General features: G+C 44.3%; 1 pseudogene; it reads right to left on the reverse strand.

The window, feature by feature from the left end:
- Window positions 1–11,206: 11,206 nt before the first annotated feature.
- LOC150060584 (peptidyl-prolyl cis-trans isomerase A pseudogene) lies at window positions 11,207–11,938 on the reverse strand (annotated as a pseudogene).
- Window positions 11,939–12,448: the final 510 nt, after the last annotated feature.

Consider the following 12,448-nt stretch of genomic DNA (forward strand, 5'->3'; position numbering starts at 1 on the left):
GCTCCACTTCCAAGTTGCTAGCCCCTCCACACTTGGGTTCCTGAGCTCAGGTAAGCACTGTTGAGCTCTCTCAGAGAAGCAACTTCCTGAAGGTGTCCACCTTTGAGTGACCAGGCCTAGCCTCTATTACAGAAACATCTGGAACAATCCTTTGGGTCCCCTGCCCAAGTGGGGGAATGGGGGGTGGGGGAGGAGCCAGGGTGAGTGGCAGCTTTCGCCAAACACCTCACTCTTCCTGACATGTTTACTCACAGGCTGTCTGGGAAGTGAGAATCCTCCCTAATGGATGTTTCACCCAATTAAATAATTAACTCAGAGTGTTGCTAAGCATCCTCAGCTAATGTCTCCCAGTCCTGGAGGCTCCCTCCTGCTAGGCTGTGGCTGCTGCCAGCCAAGGCCTGGCCAATGCCAGGGGAGAGGCTGCTGGGAGGAGCCAGGAGGGTAGAAGGGGTCCTGGTGCTCCTGGGAAGAATGAGGGACTGGAAGGCATTGGCGAAAGAAGGGAAGGAGAAGGGTTTAGGGAACAGCTCGGGGTGGAGGTGGCTAAGAGTCACAGGAGGGGTGGCAGCGCTTGCCCCTCAGTTTTTCTCTCTCTCATTTTGCCCAGACACCACTGCGGAGTCCCTATTCCTTTAGAGCAGGCAAAGGAAGAAAAGGAGACATCTGTTTAAAGCTTGGCCTATGGGAGAGGAGAGCTGAGCCGCTCTGCTCACAAGGCCATCAGCCGAGGAACTTGCTGGGGAGACACCAGATGAATCTGATTCATTCCTGCTGTGGAATATCATTCAGCCCTTAAAAAGAATGAGCTCCATTTGCATGCATGGACAGGAGAAAAGTTCGACAATGTGGTAAAATGGGGAGAAGAATGCACACAGAAGTTCATATAGTTTGTGCAAACAATGTGCAAATGTACTTGTACACTTGTCCTCTGGAAGGAGGCTTAGAATGAGGTGCTTAGGCCTTTCCTGGAGTGGGTTCTGTGCTTAGGAATGGAGCGAGGGGCAGTACTCTTGATTATTCAGCATCCCTGAAATGCCTAGTGAGATTAAACAGGTGTTCTCACATCACTGCTGTAATTAAAACAAAAACACGGGCCGGGAGTTTGGCCTAGTGGTTAAAGTGCTTGCCTAGCATGCATGAAGACCTAGGTTCGATTCCTTGGTACCACATACATAGAAAAAAGCCGGAAGTGGTGCTGAGGCTCAAGTGGTAGAGCTCTAGCCTTGAGAAAGTCCAAGGACAGTGCTCAGGCCCTGAGCTCAAGCTCAGGACTGGAAAAACAAAACAAAACAAAAAAACCAAAAAAAACCCCAAAGCACACGAAAGAACTGTGTGTGTGTGTGTGTGTGTGTGTGTGTGTGTGTGTGTGTGTGTGTGTGTGTGTATGATAGAGACAGAGAGGGGAGAGAAAGGGAGGGAGAGAGAAGGAGAGAGGAAAAAAGGAGGAAAGATGAGAAGGAAAGATGGAAGGGAATGGGAAGAAAGGAAAGTAGAAGAATGTGGGAGTTAGAATGACAGGAAGAATATATCCTTCCTTCCTTCCTTCCTTCCTTCCTTCCTTCCTTCCTTCCTTCCTTCCTTCCTTCCTTCCTTTCTTTTCTCTGAGATATGGCTCTCTATGTAGTCCAGGCTGGTTTTGAACTCTCAATCCTCCCCCCTTAGCCTTCCAAGTTCTTGAGTCATAGGCATGGATCACCACACTCAACTCACTTTGTTCTTTTTTTAATAATTTTATTGTAAAGTAAGATGTTGCTTCCTTCCTTCCCTCCTTCCTTCCCTCCTTCCTTCCTTCCTTCATCTCTCTCTTGTTTTCTTCCTTTCTTTCTTTCATTGGACAATGTTACCTTATTTTGGGGAGCAATGTTACCCTCACTCTATTAGTTTTTCTTCCAGTCCCGGGGTTGATTTAGGGCCTAGGCACTGTCCCTGAGCTAATTTGCTCAAGTCTAGTTCTCTACCACTTGAGCCACAGCACTACTTCCAGCTTTTTCTGTTTATATGGTACTGAGGAAACCAAATCAGGGCTTTATGTGTTCTAGACAAGCACTCTACCACTAGGCCACATACCCATCCCTCACTCTGTTATTTTTAATGAGTTCTAATTTTCCCTTTAAAAGTATCCGTTAGGAATTTTAAAATAGGTTTCCTGAGTGTTAACAAATTCCAGTTAGCACTTTGGAACTGCTTAAATGGATGGCTCTAGCCTCACTGGGAAAAGCCACCAAGTCCTCTGGACCACCCTGAGGTCAGGAGAGAAATCCTTTTGCTCATGGCTGGCGCTCTACCACTTGAACCATACTTCCAGCCCTTGTGGGACTCCATGTCCCTGAAGGAGCAGGGAGCTGTCCTTCAGAACATGGCAGCTGGGTGGTAACCATGGCTGCATTTGCCACCAACACAGTAGTTTATCTTCTAAACTATCTAGGAACTAAAATTGAGCCTTTTGCCTACCTTCCAATCCCAGTTCAGGAGACACCTAAATTGAGAAAAAGAACCCACAACACCCCAGAAGAGGAGCCCAGACTTCTCCCCCCACCAAAAAAAAAAAAGGTCTACAACGGGATCAAAATCTGACCTTGCTGTGCGTCCTGGTACAAATTATTTGAACTCTTGGTGTTTGACTCCTCATCAATAAAATTGGCACAAATAATAATAATAATATATTATACATAATATACTATAATTAAGTATTATAATATATAATAGATATTATTATTATTATTATTATTATTATTATTATTCCAACAGGCATTGCAAGGGTAAGGTGAGTTTGTACAAATAACCCAAGAACAGGGCAAGCAGGCAGTGTATTTATAAGCTGTAATAATGGCATTCCCTCCTCATTTATTTCCTGGGGAGGGGCAGCAAAGGGTTTTATAGGCCAATTAACTGCAGACATGAATGATAGCCAGGAGAGCCCATTTCCCTCCTGCCCCCTAGGCAAGGCAGTGGGCTGGAGCAGTGGGGGTGAGCACTGATGGGGGTGATAAGCCATGACTCCAGTTCCCTACTGCCTGAGGCCTGCCGCCTGCTTCCCACTTTGCCCACTTGGGACCCAGCCAGGCCTGTCTCTATCCTCACTGGCCCCCAAGCCAGGCCCTCCCTCTGTAGACTTTAGGAACATGCCCTGAGAAAATGGGGTGGCTCACAAAGCTCTTTTCTGCACCTTTTCCCAGATGGGCCTCCTCGCCCAGGAGGCCCCCAGTCCCTCCCCTCCCTTCTCTCCCCTCCTCTCCTAGCAAAAAGCATCCTTTTTTAAAAAATATATTTTTTATTGTAATTAATAGAAGGGTTACATTATATTCGCCAGATAGAAGGTGCATTAATTCACATATATTGATACCCTTTCTTGGTCCCCATTTCCCTCCCCCCACCCCCCATCCCTCATCTTGTTAGCAAAAAGCATCCTTAATGTAGTGCCTCTCCTCCAATGCCCTCCACTTGCTCCAGATCCCTTCATTTTACCCAGAGGTGGGGGGCACCACCTTTGTGCAGGCAATAGTCTTCCACTTCCTAGTCTCCTATTAGAACATGACATTATCTATTAAAAACCTGAATAAAATTTCCAAAACCTTAACTGTACCCTTCAAAATGACTAGTTTCAAAATATGGTAGTGTAGCTCAAGTGGTAGAGCTTCTGCTTAGCAAGCATGAAGCCCTGAATTCAAACTCCACCATTGCAGGAGTAAGAAAAAGTGGGAAAGGTGGGTGCTGGTGGCTCATACCTTTATTTATTTATTTATTTATTGCCAGTCCTGGGCTTGAGCTCAGGGCTTGAGCGCTGTCCTTGGACTTTCTCAAGGCTAGAGCTCTACCACTTGAGCCTCAGTACCACTTTCGGCTTTTTTTCTATATATGTGGTACCAAGGAATTGAACCCAGGTCTCCGTGCATGTTAGGCAAGCACTTTAACCACTAGGCCAAACTCCCAGCCTGGTCCATACCTTTAATCCTAGCTACTCAAGAAGCTGAGATCTGAGAATCATAGTTCAAAGCCAGCCTGGGGATGAAAGTCTGGGAAACTCTTATCTCCAATTAACTACCAGAAAAACTGGAAGTGGTGCTGTGGCTCAAGTGACAGTGCTAGCTTTGAGCTAAAGAGCTTTGGGAAAATGCCCAGGCGTAGAAAAAAAAAAAGGAAAAGTGGGAATATTTCTCTTTTCTTCTCTTTTTTTCTTGTGTGTTGGTCCTGAGGCTTGAACTCTGGGCTTGTGTACTATTTCTGAGCTTTTTGCCCAAGGCTAGTACTCTACCATATGGGCTACATTTCACTGTCAGCTTTCTGGTGGTTAATTGGAGCCAAGAGTCTCATGGACTTTCTTGTTGGGGTTGGCTTTGAACCTCAATCCTCAAATCTTAGCCTCCTGAGTAGCTAGGGTTATAGGTGTGAGCCACTGACCCACCTCACAGTTTCTTCTGTGTGGAATTGACTCAAATGATACAATCATATAACTGTGAATACAGCATAAACTTACTTTTTTGTTTTTGTTTTTAAAATAAAAATAAACAGTGCTGTAAACATCACTAAAACCAACTAAAGCCATGCACCAGTGTCTCAGGTTCACAATCCTAGCTACTCAAGAAGCTGAGATAGGAGGATCAGAGTTCAAAGCCAGCTTGGGTAGGAAACTAGTATATAAGACTTTTTAATTAACTAGCAAAACAAACAAACAAACAGAAATAGAGGTGTGGCTTAAATGGCAGAGTACTGTCCTTATTGAAAAAAGGTAAGAGACCGGTCTTAGGCCCTGAATTCAAGCCCCTATAATGGTGCATATGTCATGTCTGTGCGCGCGCGCGCGCGCGCGCGCGCGCGCGCGCGCACACACACACACACACACACACACACACATTTTGATTCCCAAACAAGTGTTATCTAACATACATAAATCACCCGGTGGTACAGTGGTGTGCCTCTAAGGCCCAGGCATGTCTGACCAACTTAGTTTATATAAGTGTATTTTGTGATATTCATATGATGTCAAAATCACCCAAGGATGTATTTGTGACACTATATCCCTGTGGTTCAGCAACACAAGGCTGTAGTTTCTCTGTCAGGCAATACCAGCCTCCGTGTGCTTAGAACACCAGACAGCATGTTATCACTACACTTGGAGGCCATTCTCTACAGTGAAATCACCAACAAAAAGCACAAAAATGTGGGGGAAAAAACACGTGGCACTAAAGAGACTGCAAAAAAAAAAAAAAAAAAAAAGGATTATTTGTATGGAGTAAGAGTGCCCAGACAAGAACATGTAGTGTTACCTTGCTGCACCCCAGCTGCAAATGTGTACGGTGAGCACCTCAGAATTCTCACTATTCTGTGTGTTTGTGAAAGGCTGTGTGAGTGCTTGCTGAGAGCAACGGCTCGGTGGAATGAGGAGGGAACTTGTAAATACAGACTATATTACATAGCAAGAATCAACTGCAAATATTTGCTGTGGTAGTCCACTAAAAATTGGAGTAATTTGCTATGTAGCATGAGACAAATAACATACATATACTGATATGCAGGCTGAGATTTCCCCTTCCCTTTTCATTTTTTGTAAAATAATGAATATATATAAAAAAGGATTTGGGAGCCAGAAGCTGGTGGCTCATACCTGAAATCTTAGCTACTCAGGAAGCTAATATTTGATGATTGCAGTTTAAAGCCAGCTGGGAACCTTAAAATTCCTGAGACTCTTTTTTTTTTTTTTTTTTTTTTTTGCCATTCCTGTGCTTGAGCTCAGGGCCTGAGCACTGTCCTTGGACTTTCTCAAGGCTAGAGCTCTACCACTTGAGCCTCAGCACCACTTCTGGCTTTTTTCTATGTGTGTGGTACTGAGGAATTGAACCCGGGTCTTCATGCATGCTAGGAAAGCACTCTACCACTAGGCCAAACTCTCAGCTTCTGAGACTCTTTAAAAAGATTTCTTTTTTTTTTTTTTTTTTCCATCATAGGGCTTGAACTCTGGGCCTGGGCACTGTCTCTGAATTCTTTAGTTCAAAGCTAGTGCTCTACCACTTTGAGCCACAGCATTACTTCTGGTTGTTAATTACTTCTGGTTGTTAATTGGAGATAAGAATGTCACGTGCCTCGGCTGACTTTGAACCACGATCTTCACACCTCAGCCTCCTGAGTAGCTAGGATTATAGGTGTGAGCCTCGGGCACCTGGCTTCCTGAGACTTATCTCTAGTTAACCAGCAAGAGCTGGAAGTAGCGCTGCGGCTTACTCAGTAGAGCACTAGCCTTGAGCAGAAAAACAAAGAGATAAAAACCTAGGTCCTGCCAGGAGTTTGGCCTAGTGGTTAAAGTGTTTGCCTAGCATGCACGAAGACCCGGGTTCGATTCCTTGGTACCACATATATATATTAAAAAAAGAGCCGGAAGTGGTGCTGAGGCTCAAGTGTTAGAGCTCTAGCCTTGAGAAAGTCCAAGGACAGTGCTCAGGCCCTGAGCTCAAGCCCACGACTGGCAAAAAAAAACAAAAACAAAAACAAACCTAGGTCCTGAGTTAGAGTTCTAGTAACATTCCCCTCTTGCTCCCCACCCCCCCCCCCCCAAAAAAAAACAAAGAAAGAATTTGGAACCAAGATGCCAGAAGGCTGACTCTCAGTGGATGGAATTATGTTTTTGTTTGCTAATAATTTCTGGATGTATAGAAATTCTGAAAATAGGGCTAGTGGTAGAGTGCTTGCCTAGCATGCACGAAGACCCAGGTTCGATTCCTTGATACCACTTACATAGAGAAATTCTGAAAATAGGCATAAATGAAGTGAAGAAAATGCAAGAAAAGATTTAGTCAGGCATGGGCCTGTACTAGTTTTCGGAAGGCTGAGGTGATAGCACAAGTTCAAGGACCCCCTGGAAAGAAAAAATAAGAGAAAAAATAGAAATTATATTAGTTATAGTATAGTTAAAACTGGGCACAATGGTGCATGCCTAGAATCCCAGTAGTAGGGAACTTGAGGCCAGAGATGGAGGCCAGTCTGGGCCACATAGCAAGACTGTCTAAAAAAAGACAAATGGATACACCATTAATGATAACTTAAAAAGCCACAGGGGAGAAACTTGTATACAATCTGCATTTGTTTCCGTTGGTTGGACAATTACTTTCACAACAAATCTCATATTACTAGAGGTTTTATTTGACCCAACTTATCTCCCATTAGACCATCTCAAACCAAATTAGTTTTGGTCAAATTATTTTGGGCCCCATGGTACACAAACTCCTTGATTCTCTCCCTTTATATTCTCATCCTTCCCTCATGGTTCTTCCCCATCTGCATGTCTCTCCTATCACAACAAGCAACACCTACTCCAAGAATGCCCCTGTCTTATCCCTACACATTGTACCATCTTTTCTAAATGCTGCAGTCCACCATTGGCTGCATTACTGCATTCTCCTTGTAGTTCAGTCCAACAGACACCTCTCCAGGACTTCATGCTGTTGTCCTTTTCTCCTTCTGGAATCACTGTGGGCTTCCATGTCCACACACTTACTCTCTGCCTTGCTGGTTCTCCTCCTCTTCCCTGGTGACTTTACAATAAGCCCAGGCCTGCAATCTCCTCTGTCTTCCCCTCACTCCACATGCCCTCTAGAGGGTGCTCACTTACCCCTGTGGCTTCAGTTACCTGTGTGTGGCGCTGTTCCTCCTGATACCAACCCCTACAGCAGCCATTTAATATGAAAGGCTCCACATACTCAGCTAGGTCTAGGCAAGCCTGGTAGTTTCCATTCCAGTCTCCCCAAGCTTCTTTCAGTCCCTCATTCTAACAGCCTCCCTGTTTTTCAGACTCTACATAATGACTGGTGTTCAGGTGCATTCTGTAAATATTTATCCAATGACTCTGATCAACCATCACAGCCAGTTGGTTCTCTCTTCTGAATGAAGTAAAACATATTGATCTCCCTCCGTCATTCTCAGTCCTGCCATTGTACCATAGGACCCATCTCAGAGGTGGCAGGGCCCGAGTTCACAGCCAGGGCATGCTCATCAGTTCTATAGGGAAATCTAGCCAGCCTGTTTCAGGGTGTCAAACGGTGGGACCTAACATCAGGTGGTCCCCAGGTGTCCTTTCCATCTAGGAAGAAGGGAGCCTTCTAATGGGCATGTCCTTGGGCTGCAAGGAGGGGCACTCTTTCCAAACCTGGAGAAAGCTCTCACACTGGCCCTACAGGGGCTTTCAGGGGGTTCCAACTAGCTGCAACTTGGGACAGGGGAGAGGCCAGGCAGGGAAGACTGGCCTTATGCCTAGAGACCGTGAAGTTGGTTAGAAGCTGGGAGAGATGGCCAGTTTTCTCATTTCCACCACTGTCCTGGTGGAAGCAAAGTGATTTTATTCTGTGGTCAGCTACTTAGGAGACTGAGATCCGAGAATGATGGTTCAAGCTAGCCTGGAGGACCGGAGTATAGCCTAGGGGTAGAGTGCTTTGCATAGCATGCACAAAGCCCTGGGTTTGATTACTTGGTAGTATATATACAGAAAAAGCAGGAAGTGGTGCTGTGGCTCAAGTGGTAGAGTGCTAGCTTTGAGAAAGCTCAAGGACAGACAGGGCCCTGAGTTCAATCCTGAGGACTGACAAAGTAAAATAAAATAAAATAAAAAAGCTAGCCTTGGCAGAAAAGTCCATAGGGCTCATCTCCAATGAACCACCAAAAAGCTGGAGGTGGAGCTGTAGCTCAAGTGAGAGAGAACCAGCTTTGATTGGAAAGGCTAAGGGGCATAGGCCTAGCATCCTCCCTAAAGTCCCCCCAAATCACACAAGAACAACATTTGACATTCCTGCTGTCAAATTTGAAAGTGTTCCTGAGAAACAAGTGGAGTTTTGCAAATCAGCAGCAGAGGGCGTGCTCAGTTCAGGTAAGTCCAGAGTGTGCAAGACAAAATCAATCAAGAGGCTTTGGCCGAAGATCTACAAAGGGATAATAAATGCAGCACAAAGGCCAAGACTCTGGCAGTGGACTCAGGACTTAGGTGTTAAGGTGTGATAAGAAGATGTGACTGAATGTGGGGAGCAGGGATGAGGATGAGGTGACGATTTCCACAAGTTGTACCCCATGTTATCCAAACCAGACGGAAACACAGGAGAGGATCACTGTGGTGGCAGTCAGGAAAGTGAGTGGGTTCTGAGCCTGTGGGATAAGATCCTAGCAGACATCTATCAGAGATGTATACCGTAGTCTCTATATGGCAGTGCAGTCCATACAACGTACTGTTTTGGAGCTCTGGAGGAAGGTTGATTTGGGATCAGCATTGAATACGCACGTATGTGAGACCTCAAGTAGCTGTGTTTGTTCAGGTGAGAAAGGCAGGCAAAGGCATCTGTGCTTAGAGACTGAGATGTTCACACGTAGTAGAGAGGTGTGGGATAGCCAAAAAAGGGTGTGGTGGATGCAGGATGGGAGAGTTTAAGAGTGCCTGAGTATTTCTGTCAAACTATGAAAGAAAAACAGTTTGCTAGTCCAGTCCAAGGCTCTTTTGAGTATTATCCAGAGGCTGGAGGGAATAAACTTTCTCAGGTCAAGAAATGAAGTTTTCCCTTACAGTAAAAGGAGGCCATGGGGAGTGGAAGGGTGGAAGGGCACAACCTGGGATCCACTCTGGAGGTGGAGGTGGGAGGATCACTGTCAGATACTAATGGCTAACTTAGCTTGAAATCCTATCTGAAAAATACATGGAACACAAACAAAAGGACTGGGACTGAAGATGTGGATCAAGTGGTAAAGTGTATGGCACAGAGGCCCTGAGTTCTGTCACAAGTATGGCAGGGGAGGCAAGAAAGGCATATTACAGAAAAGCAGACACACAGAGGAGTGACTATATTGGCAATGTATAATGATTTCAGGGATAAGATCCGTATCACAGTTCCTGGGTAAAAGAAAATTGGGGGGAAGAGAGAATGTGTCTTGGAAAATGTGTCTTTCTAGTAGAATATAAATCAAAACTTTGAAAATTTCTATTTGAAAGCCAGATAATTTATCATTTTAAGCATATTTTTTTTAGTTTCTATTAATTATATAGGAAGGATAACTTGCTACATCTCTGTACATGTTAGCACTGAATTCCAATTGATTTTCATTCCCCCATAGTTCTTTCTGATCCCACTGGGAAAAAAAATTCCCAACAAATTTCATTGCTCCAGCAGGGCACCAGTGTCCATGCCTGTATTTCTAGCTACTCAGGAGGCTGAGATCTGAGGATTCAAGTTCAAAGCCAGCCAGGGCAGGAAAGTCCATGAGACTCTTATCTCCAATTAATGACCTGAAAACTGGAAGTAGCACTGTGGCTCAAAGTGGTAGAGCCGGGTTTGATTCGTCAGTACCACATACATAGAAAAAGCCAAAAGTGGTGCTGTGGCTCAAATGGTAGAGCTCTAGCTTTGAGAAAACCCACAGATAGTGCTCAGGCCCTGAACCCAAGCCCAGGACTGGCAAAAAAAAAAAATTCCTTGCTCCATGTTCACATTTGCACACTTTCTATTTCAATCTTCTTCAGCCTTGTTAACAACCCCTGCCTGCATGCTAACCCACCAATAGTCTATTTCTCTTTCCCCATCTTCATCTTCCTTCTGATCAACAACGTTTGCTGAGTTTCTCTATGCTTCCCTCCTTTACACTTACTGTGTTGCAATTATTAATCCTCTTTCCCCCTCTACTCCTGGTCCCTTTCTCCTCCTACGCAGTCACTTTGTTGGAGTCATGTGTTCTGTTTAAGCATAGATAACATACATACCTTTGAAAAAGACTCTGCTGTGGCATTGAACTTTTATTAGAACTTCTTAAACATTGTGTGTGTGTGTGTGTGTGTGTGTGTGTGTGTGTGTGTGTGTCCCAGGCTTGAGCTCAAGGCCTGAGTATTGTCCTTGGGCTTTCTTAAGGCTAGAGCTCTACCACTTGATCCACAGCACTACTTTTGGCTTTTCTTTTTTCTGTGTATGTGGTACCGAGGAATCGAACCCGGGTCTTTGTGCATGCACTCTACCACTAGGCCAAACTCCTGGCCCCTAGAATTCCTTAAACATTATCAATCTAAAATTAGAAAATGTTTCCTTAGCATGTTAAAAAGAAACTTCCAGAAGTCAGTAGCTTATTTAAAAATCGAAAACATTCCCATAAATTTCAGACCAATGTACACCTCTCATGTCATTCTATCATGGAGGCCAAATGTTGCAGCACTGTAATATTGGCAACACTAGTTTGCCTATGTATTCATCAAAACTTTTTTTTGTTTAGTTTTTATTCATAATCATAAACTTAACTCTGCAATCCAGCTAGACTTGGGAGTAAGGAAAACATGGAACCCAAAGAACTGCAGTGAGAGCACAAAGAGTATAGGATATTGCAAGCAGATGGGGTGGAAGGGTGCTCTCCTCAGCTATAGAAGGAATGGTCTGACAAGATAAACCAAGTCAAATGTATTAGAGTTGTCTGCAGTCGGTAATGGTGATCTTCTTGCTGGTCTTGCCATTCCCAGACCCAAAGCCCTGCATGGCGTCCACAACTTCCATGCCTTCTTTCACCTTCCCAAACACCACATGCTTGCCATCCAACCAATCAGCCTTGACAGTGAAGATGAAAAACTGGGAGCCATTTGTGTTTGGTCCAGCATTTGCCATGGACAAGATGCCAGGACCTGTATGCTTCAGGATGAAATTCTCATCTTCAAACTTCTCTCCGTAGATGGACTTGCCACCAGTGCCATTATGGCATGTGAAGTCACCACCCTGGCACATGAATCCTGGGATGATCCTGTGAAAGCAGGAACCCTTATAGCCAAATCCTTTCTCTCCAGTGCTTAGAGCATGAAAATTTTCTGCTGTCTTTGGAACTTTGTCTGCAAATAGCTCGAAGCAGACATGGCCCAAGGGCTTGCCGTCGGCAGCAATGTCGAAGAACACGGTGGGGTAGACCATGGCTGATAGCTGGTAACCACAAGCGACAGCGGCGTCTGCAAAGCGGGTTATCAAAACTTTTTATCATTTCTTTTTGCCACCTCCTTTCTTTCCTTCTTTTTTTCCTTTTTTTTAAAATTGATTTTATTGTTAAAGTAATATATAGAGGGATTATAGTTACATTTGTCAGGTAAGTGGGTACATTACTTCTCAAATACTGATACCCCTTCACATGTTTTTGTCTCCCTTTCCCTTCCTCCACCCCCTCCCAATCATCTTGTTTTTCCCCTTCCCTATTTCAAATAAGCAAAGCAAAACAAAACTATACATATATGTATATATATATATATATATATAATATGCCAGGTAACAAAGTCAGATACAGTAACAATATGAGATAAGCCATAAAGGGAAAAAGAGAGAAAAGAAATAACTTCACATACTACATTAAGAACAACAATCACAAAGATAAACTTCTTATTTCCATATTCTCGAGTTCACAGTACAACTTTTAAAATGTGGATTGCTTGATAGGCTCTCTTGTTTATTTTTCTGATAGCTTAAAGGAA

Source organism: Megascapheus bottae, chromosome 7, assembly GCF_031878675.1.
Source record: "Megascapheus bottae isolate mThoBot1 chromosome 7, mThoBot2.hap1, whole genome shotgun sequence".
NCBI classification, from domain to species: Eukaryota; Metazoa; Chordata; class Mammalia; order Rodentia; family Geomyidae; genus Megascapheus; species Megascapheus bottae.